Source organism: Hemitrygon akajei, chromosome 30 (genome assembly GCF_048418815.1).
Source record: "Hemitrygon akajei chromosome 30, sHemAka1.3, whole genome shotgun sequence".
Lineage (NCBI taxonomy): Eukaryota > Metazoa > Chordata > Chondrichthyes > Myliobatiformes > Dasyatidae > Hemitrygon > Hemitrygon akajei.
In genome coordinates this window covers 42912102-42930812 of record NC_133153.1, presented here as the reverse complement: position 1 = coordinate 42930812, position 18711 = coordinate 42912102, and the positions used below count along the sequence as shown (strand labels likewise).

At 42.1% G+C, this 18711-nt stretch overlaps 1 protein-coding gene across 9 annotated transcripts in view; it reads right to left on the bottom strand.

The window, feature by feature from the left end:
* dennd4a (DENN/MADD domain containing 4A) overlaps positions 1-18711 on the bottom strand; it is a 168414-nt gene that overhangs the window by 56377 nt on the left and 93326 nt on the right. The gene's annotated exons all lie outside the window — the stretch shown is intronic.

Sequence of the window (18711 nt, the reverse complement as noted above, 5' to 3'; positions counted from 1 at the left end):
GTAATTTTAGCACACGCATTAACTCACATAGTTTCTGCACTTCAGTCACAGAGAGACAGGGCATGGAAACAAGCTGTGTGGCCCATTAGTCTGCAACTATGAACCACTCATTTACAGTACACCAATTGCGCATCAGTTTCATTTTGTATTCTTCTCACATTCTCTTCAACTTCTCCCTCATTCTATCATTCACCCTCACACTGAGGCAGTTTAGTAACAAATCCACACATCATTGGAACGTGGGAGGAAACTGAAGCACCAGAATCAGAAATCATGATCACTGACACGTCGTGAAATTTGTTGCTTTGTGACAGCAGTACAGTACAAAACAGAAAATTACCACAAGTTACAAATAAACAGTGCAAGAGAGAAACAGTGAGGTAGTGTTTATGGACCGTTCAGAAATTGGATGGTAGAGGGGATTCAATGTTTCCTGACGTCTTCCCTGAAGACTACGAGAAGAGATCATGCCCTGGATGGTGAGGGTCTTTAATAATGATGCTATCCTCTTGAGAGACTGCCTTTTGAAGATGTCCTCAGTGTTGACGAGGGTTGTGCCTGTGATGGAGCTGGCTGAGTCAACACCCTCTTTCGATCCTGCACATTGCAGCCTCCATCCCATAGAAATATGCAAGAACCTTTCGTGACATACTAAATTCTCTTCAACTCATAACAAAGCAGAGCTGCTAGCATGCCTTCTTTGTGATTGCATCAACTTGATGGGCCCCATATAGATCCTCTAAGATGTTGATATGATGCTCAGGAACTTGAAACTGCTCACCCTTTCCACCACTGACCCCCTCAAGGTAGACTGGTGTGTGTTCTCAGAATTAGAATTAATACACTGGCATATGTTGTGAAATGTGTTGTTTTATGGCAGCAGTACAGTGCATGCAATACATAATAATAAAATCTATAAATTACACTAAGTATACATACAATATAAATAAGTAGAGCAGAAAGATGGAAAACAATAGTAAGATCCTGTTTGTGGGTTCATTGACCATTCAGAAATCTGATGGAGGGGAAGAAGCTGTTGGTAACAACCACGTGAGTGGCTTCAGCTCCTGTACATCCTCCCTGATGGTAGCAATGAGAAGAGGGCATGTCCTGAGTGACGGGGGTCCTTAATGATGGATGCAGCCTTTTTGAGGCATCACCTTTTGATGGTGTTCTTGATGCTGGGGAGGCTAATGCTCATGATGGAGCTGGCTGAGTTTACAACCCTCTGCATCTTTTTCCAATCCTGTGCAGTGATCCCTTCATACCAGATAGTGATGCAACCAGTTAGAATGCTCTCCATAGTACCTCCGCAGAAATTTGTGAGAGTCTTTGGTGACATACCAAAGCTCTCCTCAAGCTCTTCATGAAATACAGGTGCTGTGCCACTGTCTTTGTAACAGCATCAAAATATCGGGTCCGGGATAGATCCCATGTGTATCCCTTTGTAACAGCATCAATATATCGGGCCCGGGATAGATCCTGTGCGTATCCCTTTGTAACAGCATCAATATATCGGGCCCGGGATAGATCCTGTGCGTATCCCTTTGTAACAGCATCAATATATCGGGCCCGGGATAGATCCTGTGCGTATCCCTTTGTAACAGCATCAATATATCGGGCCCGGGATAGATCCTGTGCGTATCCCTTTGTAACAGCATCAATATATCGGGCCCGGGATAGATCCTGTGTGTATCCCTTTGTAACAGCATCAATATATCGGGCCCGGGATAGATCCTGTGTGTATTCCTTTGTAACAGCATCAATATATCGGGCCCGGGATAGATCCTGTGCGTATCCCTTTGTAACAGCATCAATATATCGGGCCCGGGATAGATCCTGTGTGTACCCCTTTGTAACAGCATCAATATATCGGGCCCGGGATAGATCCTGTGTGTATCCCTTTGTAACAGCATCAATATATCGGGCCCGGGATAGATCCTGTGTGTATCCCTTTGTAACAGCATCAATATATCGGGCCGGGGATAGATCCTGTGTGTATTCCTTTGACCTCCTCTTCCTGAAGTCCACAATCAATTCCATGGTTCTGCTGATGGTAAGTGCAAGGTTGTTGCACATAATATCAGATTGAGCCTGAGTTCCTGGTCCTACTTCTAGCTGACTTCAGGGAGAACAATACAGAGCAAATGTGTGGAAAATAGCATGTCATTAGCTCAGGAATCGGTATAGTTCATCACTGCACTGAATTAGACAGAGGCCCTTCAAATCAACCTCCCCTGTTTTACAGGAACACGGGCTTCCTCTGTGACTTGTCCATGACATGATCTGTTACAATCCTGGTTCACTGTCCTTTATCAATATCTTTTAGTATCTTTCCTTCCAAATCATTGTAACATTTATGGCTTTTTGTGGATCTGTGCTTCAGATCCCCATTCATTGCACGATTAGTAGAAACCCTCAGATAAGAGTTTGTTAGCCAGAACATGGTGAATCTGTGGAATTCACCGCCACAGATGACTGTGGAGGCCAAGTTATTGGGTACATTTAAAGCAGAGGTTGATAGGTTCTTGATTAGTCAGGGGATTAGAGGTAGAAGGCATAAGAATGGCGTTGAGAGGGAATATTAAATCAGCCATGACTGAAAGGCAGAGTGAACTCAATGGGCCTATGGCCTAATTCTGCTCCTATGTCCTATAGTCTTCTCCAGTTCTTGTGGGCCTTACAGTAAAAGATTTGCTATCCTTGCTTCCACAAGTAGAAGGTAATTGAAAATTTCCAGATCAAATCTAAACCAGATGTTTTGCTATTTCAAACCCTCAGGAACACGAACAATTTGTACACAAATTGGTATACAATACTTCATTGACCCTGACATTTATGAGAAAGCACTGCGTAATGTGATTGGAATGTGTCAAAATTATCGGCAGATGCTAAGAAATAGAATTAAAACAGACGCTGTTGGTTAGATCAGACAGTGGGAGAAAGAGAGCCTGTTTCTGACCTTGGTAAGAGAGAAGCTGCAGAGTGGGGGAGAGGGGATGGACAGGACAATCTCTGACAGACTAAAGGATAAATCCAAAAGACCATAAAGTATAGGAGCAGAATTAGGCCATTCAGCCCATCATGGCTAATCCCAGATCCCATTCAACCTCATACACCTGCCTTCTTGTCATACCCTTTGATGCCCTGAATGATCAGGAAACTAATAAAATTAAATACACCCACGGACTTGGCCTCCACCGCAGCCTGTGGCAGAGCATTCCACAGATTCATTACTCTTTGGCTAAAAATTTCCTCCTTACCTCTGTTCTAAAAGGTCACCCCTCAATTTTGAGGCTGTGCCCTCTAGTTCTGGATACCCCACCATAGGAAACATCCTCTCCACATCCAACCAATCTGGTCCTTTCAACATTCAGTAGGTTTCACTGAGATTCCCCACATTCTTCTAAATTCCAGTGAGAACAGGGCCAAAGTGCCAAATGCTCCTCATATTTTAACCCCTTCATTCCCAGAACCATTCTCAAGAACCTCCTCTGGACTCTCTCCAATGACAACACAACCTTTCCTAGATAAGGGGCCCAAATCTGTTGACAATACTCCAAGGGCAGTGTCTTATAAAGGCTCAGCATTATCTCCTTGTTTTTGTATTCTATTCCGCTTGAAATAAATGCCAACACTGTATTTGCCTTCTTTACCACAGACTCAATCTATAAATTAACCTTCTGGAAGTCCTGCACAAGGATTCCCAAGTCCCTCTGCACCCCATTTGGATAATATTCTGCAATATTGTTCCTTTTACCAAAAATGCATTATCATACAATTTCTAACACTGTATTCCATCTGCCACTTCTGCGCCCATTTTTCCAATTTGTTCAAGTCCTGCTGCAATTGCATTGCTTCCTCAGCACTACCTACCCCTCCACTTATCTTCATATCATCCAAAAACTTTGCCACAAAGCCATCAACTCCATTATCAAATCACTGACAAATTGTGTTAGAAGTAGCAGTCCCAATATTGACCCCTGAGGAACGCCACTAGTATCTGGCAACCAACCAGAAGAGACCCCCTTTATAACCACTCATTGCCTCCTGCCTGTCAGCCATTCCTCTATCCACACCAGTATCTTTCCTGTAACGCCACAGGATTTTATCTTGTTAAGCAGCCTTGTGTATGGCACCTTATCAAATGCCTTCTGAAAATCCAAGTAAATGACATCCACTGCCCTCCTTTGTCCACCCTGCTTGTTACTTCCTTGAAGAACTCTAACAGATTTGTTAGACAAGATTTCCATTCACAGAAACCATGCTGACTTGACTTATTTTATCATTAGTCTCCAAGTACCCCAAAACCTCACCCTTAATAATGGACTCCAACACTTTCCCAACCACTGAGGATAGGCTAACTGGTCCATAATTTCCTCATTTGCCTTCTTCCCTTCTTAAAAAGGGGAGTGACTTTTGCAATTTTCCAGTCCTCAAGGTCCATGCCAGAATCAAAGTGATTCCTGAAAGATCACGACCAATCCACCCGTTATCTCTTCAGCAACCTCTCTTAGGACTCTGGGATATAGTCCATCTGGTTCCGGTGACTTTCCACCTTAAGACATTTGAGTTCCCTTTGTAATAGCAATGGCTCTCACTCCTGCTCCCTGACACTCACAGACCTCTGGCATAATGTTAGTGTCTTCCATAGTGAAGACAGATGCCAAGTACTCATTTAGATCATCTGTCATTTCTTTCAACCCCATTACTACCTCACCAGTATCACCTTCCAGTGGTCCAATATCAACTCTCATCTCCCTTTCACTCTTTATGTAACTGAAAAAAACTTTAAGTATCCTGCTTTAAATGATTGGCTACTTTGCCCTCATATTTCATCTTTACCCTTCTTATAGTTTTTTTTAGTTGCCTTTTCTTAGATTTTAAAAGCTTCTCAATTATTCAACTTCCCACTCATTTTTGCTACCTTATATACCTCTTCCTTAGCTTTTATGCAGTCCTTACTTGAGGAAGGATATACTGGTTTTGGGGGTGGTGCAGAGGAAGTTCACCAGGTTGATTCCAGAGATGAGAGGGTTAGACTATGAGGAGAAATTGAGTTGCCTGGGACTGTACTCACTGGAATTCAGAAGAATGAGAGGAGATCTTATAGAAACTTATAAATTATGAAAGGGATAGATAACAGTTGTTATCCACTGGTTTCCACTGGTGAGTGAGACTAGAACTAGGGGACATAGCCTCAGGATTCGGGGGAGTAGATTTAGGACGGAGATGAGGAGGAACTGCTTTTCCCAGAGAGTGGTGAATCTGTGGAATTCTCTGCCCAATGAAGCAGTGGTTACCTCAGCAAATATACTTAAGACAAACTTGGATAGGTTTTTGTATACTAGGGGAATTAAGGGTTATGAGGAAAAGGCAGGTTGGTGGAGATGAAACCATGGCCAGATCAGCCATGATCTTATTGAATGGTGGAGAAGGCTCGACATCCTACTCCTGTTCCTATTTCTTATGTTCTTAACTTTCCTCGTCAGCCACTGTTGCCTACCCCTACCTTTTGAGAACAACTTTTTCTGTGGAATACATCTATCCTGTGCCTTGTGAACTATTCTCAGAAACTTCAGCCATCCCTGCCTGCATCCTCCTCCAATCCACCTGGTTAAGCTCCTTTCGCATGCCTCCGTAATTCCCTTTATTCCATTGCGATACTGATACATGTGACTTGTGCTTCTCCCTCTCAAATCGTAGTATGAATTCAATCATATTACAATCACTGCCTCCTAAGGGCTCCTCTACACTAATAAGATCTGATTATTACATAACACCCAATCTAAGATCAACTTTCCCCGAATAGGCTCAAGTGTAAGCTGCTTTAAAAAGCCATCTCATAGGGATTCAACAAATTCTCTCTTTTGCGATCCTAACCAACCTTATTTTCCCCAATCCCCTTATATATTGAAGTCCCCCGTAGCAATTGTGTCGTTAAGCTTATTACATGCCTTTTCCAGTTCCTTTTACAATCCCAATCCCACAGCTTGGTTACTATTTGGAGGCTTATATATGATTCCCATATTGTCTTTTTCACCCTTGCAGTTTCTTAACTCCTCCCACAAAGATTCAACATTCTCTGATCCTGTGCTACCTCTTTCTAAAGATGTAATTCTATCTCTTACCAACAGAGCCACACCACCGCCTATGCCTTCCTACTTGTCCTTTCGATACAGAGTATATCCTTTAATGTTAAACTCCCAACTATGGCCTTCTTTCAGCCACAACTCAGTGATGCCCACAGCATCATACCGACCAATCTCTATTTGCGCATCTCTAATTTGTCTACCTTATTTCGAATGCTACGCGCATTTAAATACAGCATCTTCAGTCCTGCATTCTTCACCCTTTTGAATTTTGCCTCTCTAGTACAATTTAACTCTTTACTCTGTCTGCATTTGTACCCAATCATTGGCTTGTCCTTCCTCACATTCATGTTACACCCATCATCTGCTTGTAAACTTGCTGGCTCATCCTCAGCTCCATCATACTGGTTCCCATCCCCCCCATATTAGTTTAAACCACTCCCACCAGCTCTAGTAAACCTGCCCGCAGGAATATTGCCCCCCCCGGCTTGGATTTAAGTGACACCCATCCCTTTTGTACAGGTCACACCTGCCCCAGAAGAGGTTCCAATTATCCAGAAATCTGAATCCCTGCCCTCACTTCAATTCTTCAGTCACACATTTATCTGCCACCTCATTTGACTCCTATCCTCACTGTGGCGTGGCACAGACAGCAATCCCAATATTACTACCCTTAAGGTCCTGCTTCTCAGCTTCCTTCATAACTCCTTGTATTCTGTTTTCAAGACCCCCTCCCTTTTTCTACCCAAGTCCTGTGTTTAATTTCCTGGAGGTGAAGTAACTAACTTCTAACATTAATCATTCCCTCTCCACTAGGTTTTGTTCGTATCATGTTGGATCAGACTCGGCTTCCCATTCACACACCTGTCACCATTAAACCACATGGTGTGTTACAGAGAAGTTGCGAGAAGTTTAAAATGCATCCACTGCATTTTTCAGAAGACCGCACTTGTAACAAAACAGGTCAGAAATTACAGCCAGCACAAAACAAATGTGCGTAATCTTCTCCCAAATCATCCTGTTCAAAACACATCTGAATATCATCTGTTTGCTGCCTTGTTCATGACTTTCTCTGAGTCCCAACTCCCACTGTACTGAGTCAAAATGCTCCCACCTTCCATAATTCATCCAATTCCTTCTACTATTGTTTCCTTACCATATGAATATTTCTAAATGCAGTTGTACACTTTCCTCATTCTTCAACACCTCAAGCAAAAGAATCAGATATCATAGATGAAGGACACTTTCATATTAATGAATACATCTCCAATGATGTTACTTCCTTGTAACATCATTGTAACAATAATTCAAGGTGGCTAAAACCCTTAACACCACCAGAACTCAAAATATTTCTCAGTAAAAATTAACCAAACAACAGGATCAGATATTAAATTTAAAGACATAATTAACATGAATCCCTGATAATGTCATTTAGTGCCTCATACAATGGATTCCAGCTAACTGGGCCATCAGTTAATCAGGGCAGCCATTTATTTGCAACAACTCTTAAAGAACAAAAATTGCCGGGACTCCCTTTGTTTATTTGGCACACTGCACATATAATTGGTGCAGGAGACTGTTGCTGAACAGGTTCTAGCTAGCAACAGTCATGGACACCTGTATGGCTGTTAGATACAACACCGTGCTTAGAGCCATCAGTTTTTAAACAGCGTCAATTACACGCATTTGTGCTCAAAGAGCGGTGATTTTTGTCACTGCTTGTCACTGCTTGTTGTCAGACAATTCAAAACTGTTTTGCTCATTGAAGTTAAGCATTCAGGCTTGGAGATGCCAGAACCTGTCAATAGTGAAAATGAAACGATTTCACTTCAAGTTAGGAACTACGAATGATTTGAAGGTATTGACAATCATCTTGAATGTTACAATGAAAATGAAGATTTGGTGAATGCAATCATTGATAGCATTATATAAAAGCAGTCCATTATCTGCACTAGATGCCTGCTCTGAATTTGTTCATTGTGTACACTGGATGAATTCCTCCGTCAATAACTTTTGGGAACTAATACAGTTTTATAGTACTGTAGTATTGATAGTGTTTGAATTTGTTCTGTATTTATTTAAATACATAACTTGTTACCCAGTTTGTCTTTTTTTAATACCTTTTTAACTATTTCCATGAAACTGTGGCTAATTGGGGCAGTTGCTTAACTGGGCCAAAAATGTACTAGCCCTGATGAGTCCCAAATAGCCAGAGTCCATGAAAATACTACCACAAAACCAATACAAAAAAAAAAATCAATGACGTGCACCAGTAAAACATCAAATCAATGTTTCTGGGAGGAGTTTTATGTATTCAGTTTAATGAAGTGCATGAACCTCCATCCAAATTGCAGACACTCTGGAGCTACATGAGAGAAAGAAGTAGACCACAAATGGTCAGGCCCTCCCTGCAACACAGCAGATTCCTGCTGTGTGTGCTGATTCTGAAAGGAGATTAGTCACAAAGACATCAAACTAAAAACTGGAAGGACAAGATTTTACTACATGAGGCATTCATGTGGTTCATCAGGTCTGTGTCACCATTTCAATTATTGAAGTTGCTCTGTTTTTACCAGGTGCTTCTCTACATCCTTGTAATTCTTGTCCATTCCAAGATTATCAAGTTCTCTTTTGACAGTCTCTCTGAATCTCTCTCTACTGATCTTTGAGGAAATGCATCCCTGCTGACAGAAACTCATCATGTAAAACCATGCTAATGGGCCACTCACTGATTATCTTGAACCTGTCACTGAGTAGATACCAATTCATCTGCCATTGACAAGGGTACTTGATGCACCATCAATAACTCTCTGAGACGTGAGACGAGATATCGGCTTTTATTGACTGGAAGAAAGAACAAGCAGCAATTGACCACCATGCTACATCCTGGAGACTGAGAGGCAGGGCTCAGGCCCCAATCGCCTTTATACCGGGGTCTGTAGGAGGAGCCACGGTCAGTGGGAGGAGCCACAGGAGCAGTCAGTGGGGGTGGGGGGGGGGGGTGTCCAGACAGGTATATGTAGTTCACCACAGTATTTGACCTGAAATGTTCCAGTCCACAGATGTTCCTGACCTGGTGAAAAACTCCAACATCATCTGTTTCTGCTTCATCTGCCAGAGAAACAGCTTCTTACTTTATCAAACCCTTTTGCTTCAGCAGATGCCTCTGAAATCTTCCACAGCCTTCTCAGCTCAATTTCACCTCCTGCTGCCTTCAATATTACAGGTCGTTTTCTACTTAATCCACTTTACACTCATTCCTTGGTTTTAAAATGCTATCCAAAATCTGATTACCAAGTATTTACAATAATTCACATTGATATAAAGCCATTAAAGTTAGCAAATGCTTTTGGAGAATTCAATGGAAAATTGACTCTAAAACCTAATCCTTGAATAAACAAAGATAAGAACAGTGAAGACTTGAGGAACCAACTGTGTTTCACACAGAATCTTACAATTTATAACTTACTGTACATTAGAATTTCTACTGATTATAAAAAGCCATATTAGAGAATGCAGTATTTAGACATTTGCACGTTATAAATAGAGTTGATTTGCATCACCAGCCTTGATCTGCTACAAGCCTATCTCCAGTGATCCTCTTCAACATCATTTGCTCACTGTGCACAAAAAGGTTATGAAATTTTATGTTGAAGAAATGCCTGATCATAAAGACAAAATATCATATTTTGCACTAAATTTATTCCAAAACACTTCAAAGCCAATTAATTTCTACAGAAGTATAGCTGTCATATCTCGTAGTCATCTGGGGTTTGTCAAAAATCATATTTCTTCAGATAATTTTAATCAATAAAAGTACAATTCTGCCACTGGAAAGCTGCTGATTTTTAAAATATATTAAAAAATTTTATTTAGAGATCCAACACGGTAACTGGCCCTTCTGGCCCAACAATCTTGCACCTCTTAATTACACCATTGTGACCACTTCACCCACTAACTTGTACGTCTTAGGAATGTAGGAGAATTGCTTAGAAAAAAATGGTTTTGAGCACAAACACCAGATACCGAACAGCACTTCCCTTGCACTTGTACCGCCACCTTACTTACTGATTTTCATCCTCCCACTCTCGTCCCCGCCCCCATTTTTACTATGCAGTAATAAGGTATAGCAGCAGAATTAGTCCATTTGGCCCATTGAGTCTGCTCCCCCATTTCATCATGGCTGATCCATTTTCCCTCTCAGCCCCAATCTCCTGCCTTCTCCCCGTATCCCTTTATGTCCGACCAATGAAGAGTCCATCAACCTCTGCCTTAAATATGCATAAATTCTTGGCCTCCACAGCTGCCTGTGGCAAAGAATCCCACAGATTCACCTCTCTCAGGCTAAAGAGATTCCTCATCTTTGTTCTAAAAGGATGTCCCTCTATTCTGAGTCTGTGTCCTCTGGTCTTAGACTCTCCCAGCATAGGAAACATCCTCTCTACATCCACTGCATTATTTTCCTTTGAACCCTCTCCACTTTCAGCAGTTTCTTTCTAAGGTAAGGGGCCTAAAGCTGCTCACAATACTCCAAGTGAGGCCTCACCAGTGCTTTATAAAACCTCAACATTACATCCTTGCTTTTATATTCCAGTCCTCTTGAAATGAATGCTAACATTGCATTTACCTTCCTCACCACAGACTCGACCTGCAAATTAACCTTCAGGGAATCCTGCACAAGCTCTCCCAAGTCCCTTTGCACCTCAGATTTTTGTATTTTTTCCCCATTTAGAAAATAGTCTTCCCTTTTATTTCTTCTTCCAAAATGCATGACCATACAACTTCCCAACACATTTCCATCTGCCACTTCTTTGCCCATTCTCCTAATCTGCCTGTCCTTCTGTAGCTTCTCTATTTTCTCAAAACTACCTGCCCCTTTATTTCGTATCATCCGCAAACTTGGCCACAAAGCTATCAATTCTGTCATCTAAGTCACTGACATATAATGTACAAAAAGGGGTACCAACACAGACCCCTGAAGAACACCACTGGTCACTGGCAGCCAACCAGAAAAGGCTCCTTTTATTCCCACACTTTGCCTCCTGTCAATCATCCAATGCTCTATCCATGCTTGTATCTTTCCTGTAATACCATGGGTTTTAACTTGTTAAGCAGCCTCATGTGTGGCACCTTGTCAAAGGCCTTCTGAAAATCCAAGTACACATTCACCAAATCTTCTTTGTCAATCCCATTTGTTATTTCTTCAAAGAATTGCAACATTTGTCAGGCAAGATTTTCCCTTGAGGAAACCATGCTGACTACAGCCTATTTTATCATGTGCCTCCAAGTACTGAAACTTCATCCTTAATTATCCATTTAATAATGAACTCCAACATCTTCCCAACCACTAAGGTCAGACTAATTGGCCTATAATTTCCTTTCTTTTTCCTCTGTCCCTTCTTGAACCCTGGGGTGCATACCAACTGGTCTAGGTGACTTTATCTACCTTCAGACTTTTCAATTTCTCATAATAATAGCTTCACACATTTTATGACCCGACACCTGGAACTTCCACCACATCACTCGTGATTTCCACAGTAAAGACCAATTCAAAATACTTATTCAGTTCGTCTGCCATTTCCTTCTTCCCGCTACAACCATTCCAGCATTGTTTTCCAGTGGTTCGATATTTATGTGTCTGAACAAACATTGGCATCCTCTTAAATATTACTGGTTAAGTTACTTTTGTATTCCATCTGTACCTTCTTAATGACATTCTTAATTGCTTTCTGTTGTTTTTTTTTTAAAAGCTTCCCAATCCTCTAATATCCCACTAATTTTTGCTCTATTATATGCCCCCTATTTGGCTTTTATGTTGGTTTTGACTTAACTTGTTAGACACAATTGTGTCATCTTGCCTTTAGAATATTTCTTCCTCTTTGAGATGTATATAACCTGTGCCTTCCGAATTGCTTCCAGAAATTCCAGCCATTGCTGCTCTGTCATCATCCCTGCCAGTGTTCTTTTCCAGTCAATTCTGAACAACTCCTCTCTGATGCCTCTGTAATTCCCTTTACTCCACTGTAATACTGACATATCTGACTTTAGCTTCTCCTTCTCAAATTTCAGCAATGTCCTCCAGCAACTTGTCCAAATTATACTTCCTGTAGCATGAGCTAATGTGTGGAACTCTAGTAATTTGATTACTATTGATATCCATTTCTAATGTGAACCAGGATAGTCTGGAGGAGTTCACAGATGCTCAAAGGGAAAGAGTTTATCTACATAAACAAGAGAAAATCTGCAGGTGCTGGAAATCTAAGCAACACACAGAAAATGCTGGAGAAACTCAGCAGGCCAGGCAGCGTCTATGGAAAAGAGTACAGTTGATGTTTCCAGCCAAGATCTTTCGGCAGGACTCTGAAAGATGTGTTGTGTGGGAGAGGCAGCTCAGTAGTGTAGTGTAGTGTAGTTTTAGAGCACCAGCGAACACCAAACGGTGTTCAACTCCTGCCTCTGCCTGTAAGGAGTTTGCAAGTTCTCACTGTGATCACATGGTTTTCCTCTAGGTGCTCTGGTTTTCTCCCACATTACTGAAAAGTATGGGTTAGGGTAACTTGTGGGCAGGCAACAACTGAGTGAAGTTATCCCCTTGGTTCAAGAGCCTGATGGTTGAGGGGTAATAACTGTCCTTGAAGCTGGTGGTGAGAGTCCTGAGGCTCCTGTACCACCTTCTTGATGGCAGCAGCTAGAAGAGAGCATGTCCTTGGGTGGTGGGGTTCCTGATGACGGATGCCGCTTCCCTGCGACAGCATGTAGATCTGCTGAAAGGTGGGAAGGGTGCTGGGCCGTATCCACGGCTTTTGTAAATGATGCATATCACTGGAGGTTTCATTCCTTTGATGCATATGTGAGAAATAAAACTAATCTTTGTTCATTAGGCACTGCACATTACTCCTGGTGTGAGGGTGAATGGTAGACTTTGAAAGATTTGATGAGAAAAGAAATTGGATTAATGCAGAATTACGTGAAATCAGTGTTTGATGGTTGGTGGGACTCAAGGTCTATCAGGCCTGCCTCTGTGCAGTATTGTGTTGGCACAGCATTGTGGGCCGAAGGGCCTGTACTGTGCTGTATTGTTCTATGTTCTATCTCTCCACAGGCCTCAAGCAAAAAATGGCAGAGGTCTGAGTTACAGAGAAAGACCATCGCCAACACTGCAGTGGGACTTGGCAAAAGTGTTCAAAATAAGGAAGTATTTGTTTGAACTGTCATCTTTATTAAAGAGAAAGATGCAATGATATCAAGATAAGTAGTTAGACACTAAAATATTTCTAACAAAAAAGATCCAGTTGCACTAGGGAAATGATACCCATTGCTACAACTCATTATTAATTGAACACAGCATTCTGAAGGACACTGAATGATTCTTTAAAGAATATAAAGAATGGACGGTTCATTAACACTGTTCCATTGACATGACCTGGGGTAACAGACCACTGAACATTGCTTTCCCCAAAGTCACTTTTAATTTACCAAGGCATGCAGCTTGCTTTGGAATACAGACAGCAGCACATCTGAAGTTATGATTAGAGTTGGCAGGAAGCGAAAACTTAATTTACATTTTTTTCTCTTGTAGTTATACATTGCACTGTTCACACAGAGTGAATTTAAAAAGACAATTTACAAGTTCAGTTCCCAGAAATCACAATAACCTGCACATGTATCGTTATAATTTTGCACACACTTGAGAATCACGAATATCAAGTGAATAAAATTTAACTAAAAACGTGCAGAAACATGTTTATTCAATCTGATACCATTGATTTCTCCACACAGATACAGTTCAATATTTCACAGATATACCAATCTGAAAGGAACTGTTCTCAGAGGGATAGACTCTGTCTAATAGTTATGAGGTGTCCAGAGAATGTTTATCTCATGTGTCACAGGAAAGTGCAGCTCATATTCCATTACAGTATTTCATGCACACGGTGGACAGCAGCAACATGTGTTTCTGCTCAATGCCAGCTGAAGAAATAAAACCAAATCGATTGGCTGCTCTGCCAAAATTCTTTCATGCACCCGAAGTTTCATAGAGAAACAGATGTGACACTTACTGGGTTCATTCTACAGAGTAAAGCTCTACTTTGAGGTCACTAATTCCTCTGCTGACATCAAAATCATCAAATAAATCTTACCCTCAGTCACTCCAAAAAAGTTCGGCTCCAACATAGTTAAATCTCATTAAAAGAACAAAAATCTACCACTGGCTAAAAGACAGGAAGAGCAGGGCACCCCTGTGGCCGTTCCCATCAACAATAAGTATATTGTTTTGTACACTGTTGGTGGGGATGACCTACCAGAGACAAGTTATACTGGTCGCATCTCTGGCACCGAGACTGGACCCTCAGCTCAGAAAGGAAGGAGGGAAAAGAGAAGAGCAGTAGTGATAGGGAATTCGATAGTTAGGGTGACAGTTAAGAGGTCCTGCGGTAGAGATTGAGAATCCTGGATAGTCTGTTGCCTCCCTGGTGCCAGGGTCCGCGATATCTCGGATTGAGTTCTCGGTATTCTCAGGAGGGTAAGCAGCCAGATGTCATGGTCCACACGGGGACCAATGACGTGGATAGGAGTAGGGATGAGGTCCTGAAGAAGGAATATAGGGAGTTAGGAAAGAAGTTAAAAAGCAGGACCTCAAGGGTGGTAATCTCGGGATTGCCGCCTGTGCCATGAGACAGAAAGGGTAGGAACAGGAAGTTATGGCAAATGAATGTGTGGCTGAAGAGTTGGTGCAAGGGGCAGGGGTTCAGATTTCTGGATCATTGGGATCTCTTCTGGGGAAGGTCTGACCTGTACAAAAAGTACGGGCTGCACCCAAACTGGAAAGGGACCAATATTCTGGCGGGCAGGTTTGCTAGAGCTGTTGGGGAGGGTTTAAACTAGTTTGACAGGGGGGTGAGAATCAGAACATGAGTGCAGAGATTAGGGTAGAAGGACAAGGGCATGATGCTATGTGTTCTGAGTTGGTGAGGAAGGACAGGCTGGGGACAAAACATAAATGTAGCCAGTTAGAGGGGTTGAAATGCGTCTCTTTCAACACTAGGAGTATTAGGAATAAAGGGGATGAACTTAGAGCATGGATCAGTACTTGGAACTACGATGTTGTGGCTGTTACTGAAACTTGGTTGATGGAAGGGCAGGATTGGCTGATGCAGGTACCAGGGTTTAGGTGTTTTAAAAGGAATAGGATGGGAGAGAGAAAGGTGGGGGAGGGGGGGGGAGTAGCATTACTGGTCAGGGATAGTATCACAGCTATAGAACGGGAGGACCCTGCAGAGGGAGTGTCCATTGAGTCGGAGTGGGTGGAAGTCAGAAATAGGAAGGGATCAATCACTGTGCTGGGGGTAGTCTATAGGCCCCCAAATAGCTCTCAGAAAACCAAGGAGCAGATAAACAGGCAGATTTTAGAATGGTGCAGGAAATACAGGGTTGTAGTTATGGGTGATTTCAACTTCCCTCATATTGACCGGCACCACCTGAATGCAAGGGGGATAGATGGGGCTGAATTTGTCAGATGTGTTCAAGAAGGATTCCTGACACAGTATGTGGACCGGCTGACGAGAGGAGAGGCCATACTGGATCCAGTTCTGGGTAATGAACCTGGTCAGGTGGCAAATCTCTTGGTGGGGGAGAATTTTGGTGAGAGTGACCACAACTCCCTTAGCTTCAGCATAGCTATGGAAAAGGATAAAAACAGACAAAATGGGAAACTGCTTAACTGGGGAAGAGCTAACCATGAAGGGATGAGGCAGGAACTAGCAAGAGTAAATTGGTAACAGATGTTCAAGGGTGAAAACACAGAAGTAATGTGGAGGAAGTTTAGAGACCACTTGTGCTGGGTTCAGGATAGGTTTGTCCCACTGAGACAAGGAAAAAACGGTAGAAAAAGGGAACCGTGACTGACGAAACATATGAGGCAACTCATCAAAAGGAAGAAGGAAGCATATGTTAAATATGAGAAGCAGGAAGCAGGAGGGGCTCATGAGAAATACATGGTAGCCAGGAAGGAGCTTAAGAAAGGAGTTAGGAGAGCTCAAAGGGGGCATGAGAAGGCCTTGGCATGTACGATTACGGAGAACCCCAAGGCATTCTATGTGTATGTGAAGAACAGAAGGATGACAAGAATGAAGGTGGGGCCGCTAAAGAATAAAGAAGGCAACATGTGCCTGGAGGTGGAAGAGGTTGGGGAGGTCCTAAATGAATACTTTGCTTCAGTATTCACAAGTGAAAAGGACCTTGATCAGGGTAAGGTTGAAATAGAACAGGCCTGTGCGCTGGACAATGTGGAGATTAAGGAAGAAGTGTTGGATCTTCTTAAAAACATCAAGATTGGTAAGTCTCCAGGACCGGATGTGATATACCACAGGTTGCTGTGGGAAGTGAGAGAAGAGATTGCTGGAGCAGTAGCTATGATCTTTGAATCCTCTTTGGCTGCAGGGGAGGTGCCACAGGACTGGAAAAAGGCAAATGTAGTTCCTTTGTTTAAAAAAGGTAATAGGGAGAATCCTGAGAACTATAGACCGGTGAGTCTTATGTCGGTAGTCTGCAAACTATTGGAAAGGATTCTTAAGGATAGGATCTACAAACATTTGGAGAAGTACAATCTACTCAAGGATAGTCAACATGGCTTTGTGAAGGGAAGGTCATGCCTCACAAGCCTAATTGAGTTTTTTGAAGTGGTAACAAAAGAAATTGCTGAGGGTAGGGTGGTAGATGTGGTATACGTGGATCTTAGCAAGGCATTTGACAAGGTCCCCCAAGAGGGACTCATCCATTAAGTCATGAGGCATGAGATCAGTGGAACATTGGCTGTTTGGATAAAAAATTGGCTTACAGGAAGAAAGCAGAGGGTAGTAGTGGAAGGAAAGTATTCTGCCTGGAGGTCGGTGACTAGTGGAGTGCCACAAGGATCTGTCCTGGGACCCCTGCTCTTTGTGATTTTCATAAATGACCTGGATGAAGAGGCGGAAGGATGGGTGAGTAAGTTTGCGGATGACACGAAGATTGGAGGAGTTGTGGATGGAGCTGTAGGTTGTCGAAGGTTACAAGAGGATATAGACAGGATGCAGAGTTGGGCAGAAAAGTGGCAGGTGGAGTTCAATCCGGATAAGTGTGAGGTGATGCATTTTGGAAGGACAAACCAGAAGGCTTGAGTACAGGGTTAATGGTCGGTTACTTAAGAGTGTGGATGAACAGAGGGACTTTGGGGTTCAAATCCATACATCCCTCAAGGTCGCTGCACAGGTTGAGAGGATAGTTAAGAAGGCCTATGGATAGCTAGGCCTCATTAATAGTGGGATTGAGTTCAAGAGTAGAGAGGTCATGTTGCAACTCTACAAATCTCTGGTGAGACCACACTTAAAGAGTATTGTGTTCAGTTCTGGTCACCTCATTATAGGAAGGATGTGGAAGCTATGGAGAGGGTGCAGAGGAGATTTACCAGGATGTTGCCTGGATTGGAAAACAACTCTTATGAGGCAAGGTTAGCAGAGCTGGGACTCTTTGGAGTGTATAAGGATGAGAGCGGACTTGATAGAGGTCTACAAGATTATGAGAGGCATAGATAGGGTGGATAGCCAGTACCTGTTTCCCAGGGCATGAATAGCAAACACCAGAGGGCATATGTACAAAGTTAAGGGAGGGAAGTTTAGGAGAGACATCAGGGGTAAGTGTTTTTTTTTACACAGAGGGTTGTGGGTGCCTGGAATGACTTGCCAGGGATGGTGGTGGAGGTTACAACATTAGGGGTATTTAAGAGCCTCTTGGAGAGGCACATGGATGAAAGAAAACTAGAGGGTTACAGGATAGTGTGGGTTTAGTACTTTTTTGTGAGGAATATATGGGTCGGCACAACATTGAGGGCCAAAGGGCCTATACTGTGCTGTAGTATTCTAGTGTCTAGTGTCTGGGAAGCATAAAGCCCTTTTGTAAAACATATTAGTGCATTAAAAGTAATGCTTTATTCTTGACATCAACATACAACTAAAGGTGCTTTCACAAATGAATAAAAAATTCTTTGAAATATAGATGAATTGCCAAATTGTTATGTGGTGAGACCAGCAGATACACTTGCAATAATTCTCTTCCAGAGAATGGCAGGTGACCTAATTTTGCTGTTCAATTTGACCCAATGCAAAGCAACAAAGACTGCTGAGAGAAAGAGAGATTTTCTGCATCCTAAATGGGGAGTCAGCAGCTTTTCAATTCAATTAGCATATTAGTAGGGTAAAACAAACCCAATAGAAATGTTTCCAGTCTCTCAGCTGGTAAATAGTCTCTGCCTGCGTGCTTAGTAATATAATGTAGCAAACACTTGTGCAAGAAAGTAAAACAAGTGACACCAGTGAAATAGAAAGTGAGACTTATTTTTGGAACTCTTTTCCTGGAAACTTAACCATCTATTTATGTTACCATATATTTTAAAGTTATACATTTAGGAATTTCCAAAATAGAGCACCGAAAATGGAAGATAAGACTTTGATTTTACAGTATTGTGCAAAAGTAAAAGGCACATGTAAAAAATAAGGTAAAGTGAAGATGGTTTTGAAAATTAAGAAATGAACTCTTTCTTAGTATCAAAAATTACTATAAAGAGCAGTAAACAGTAAAAAGTAAA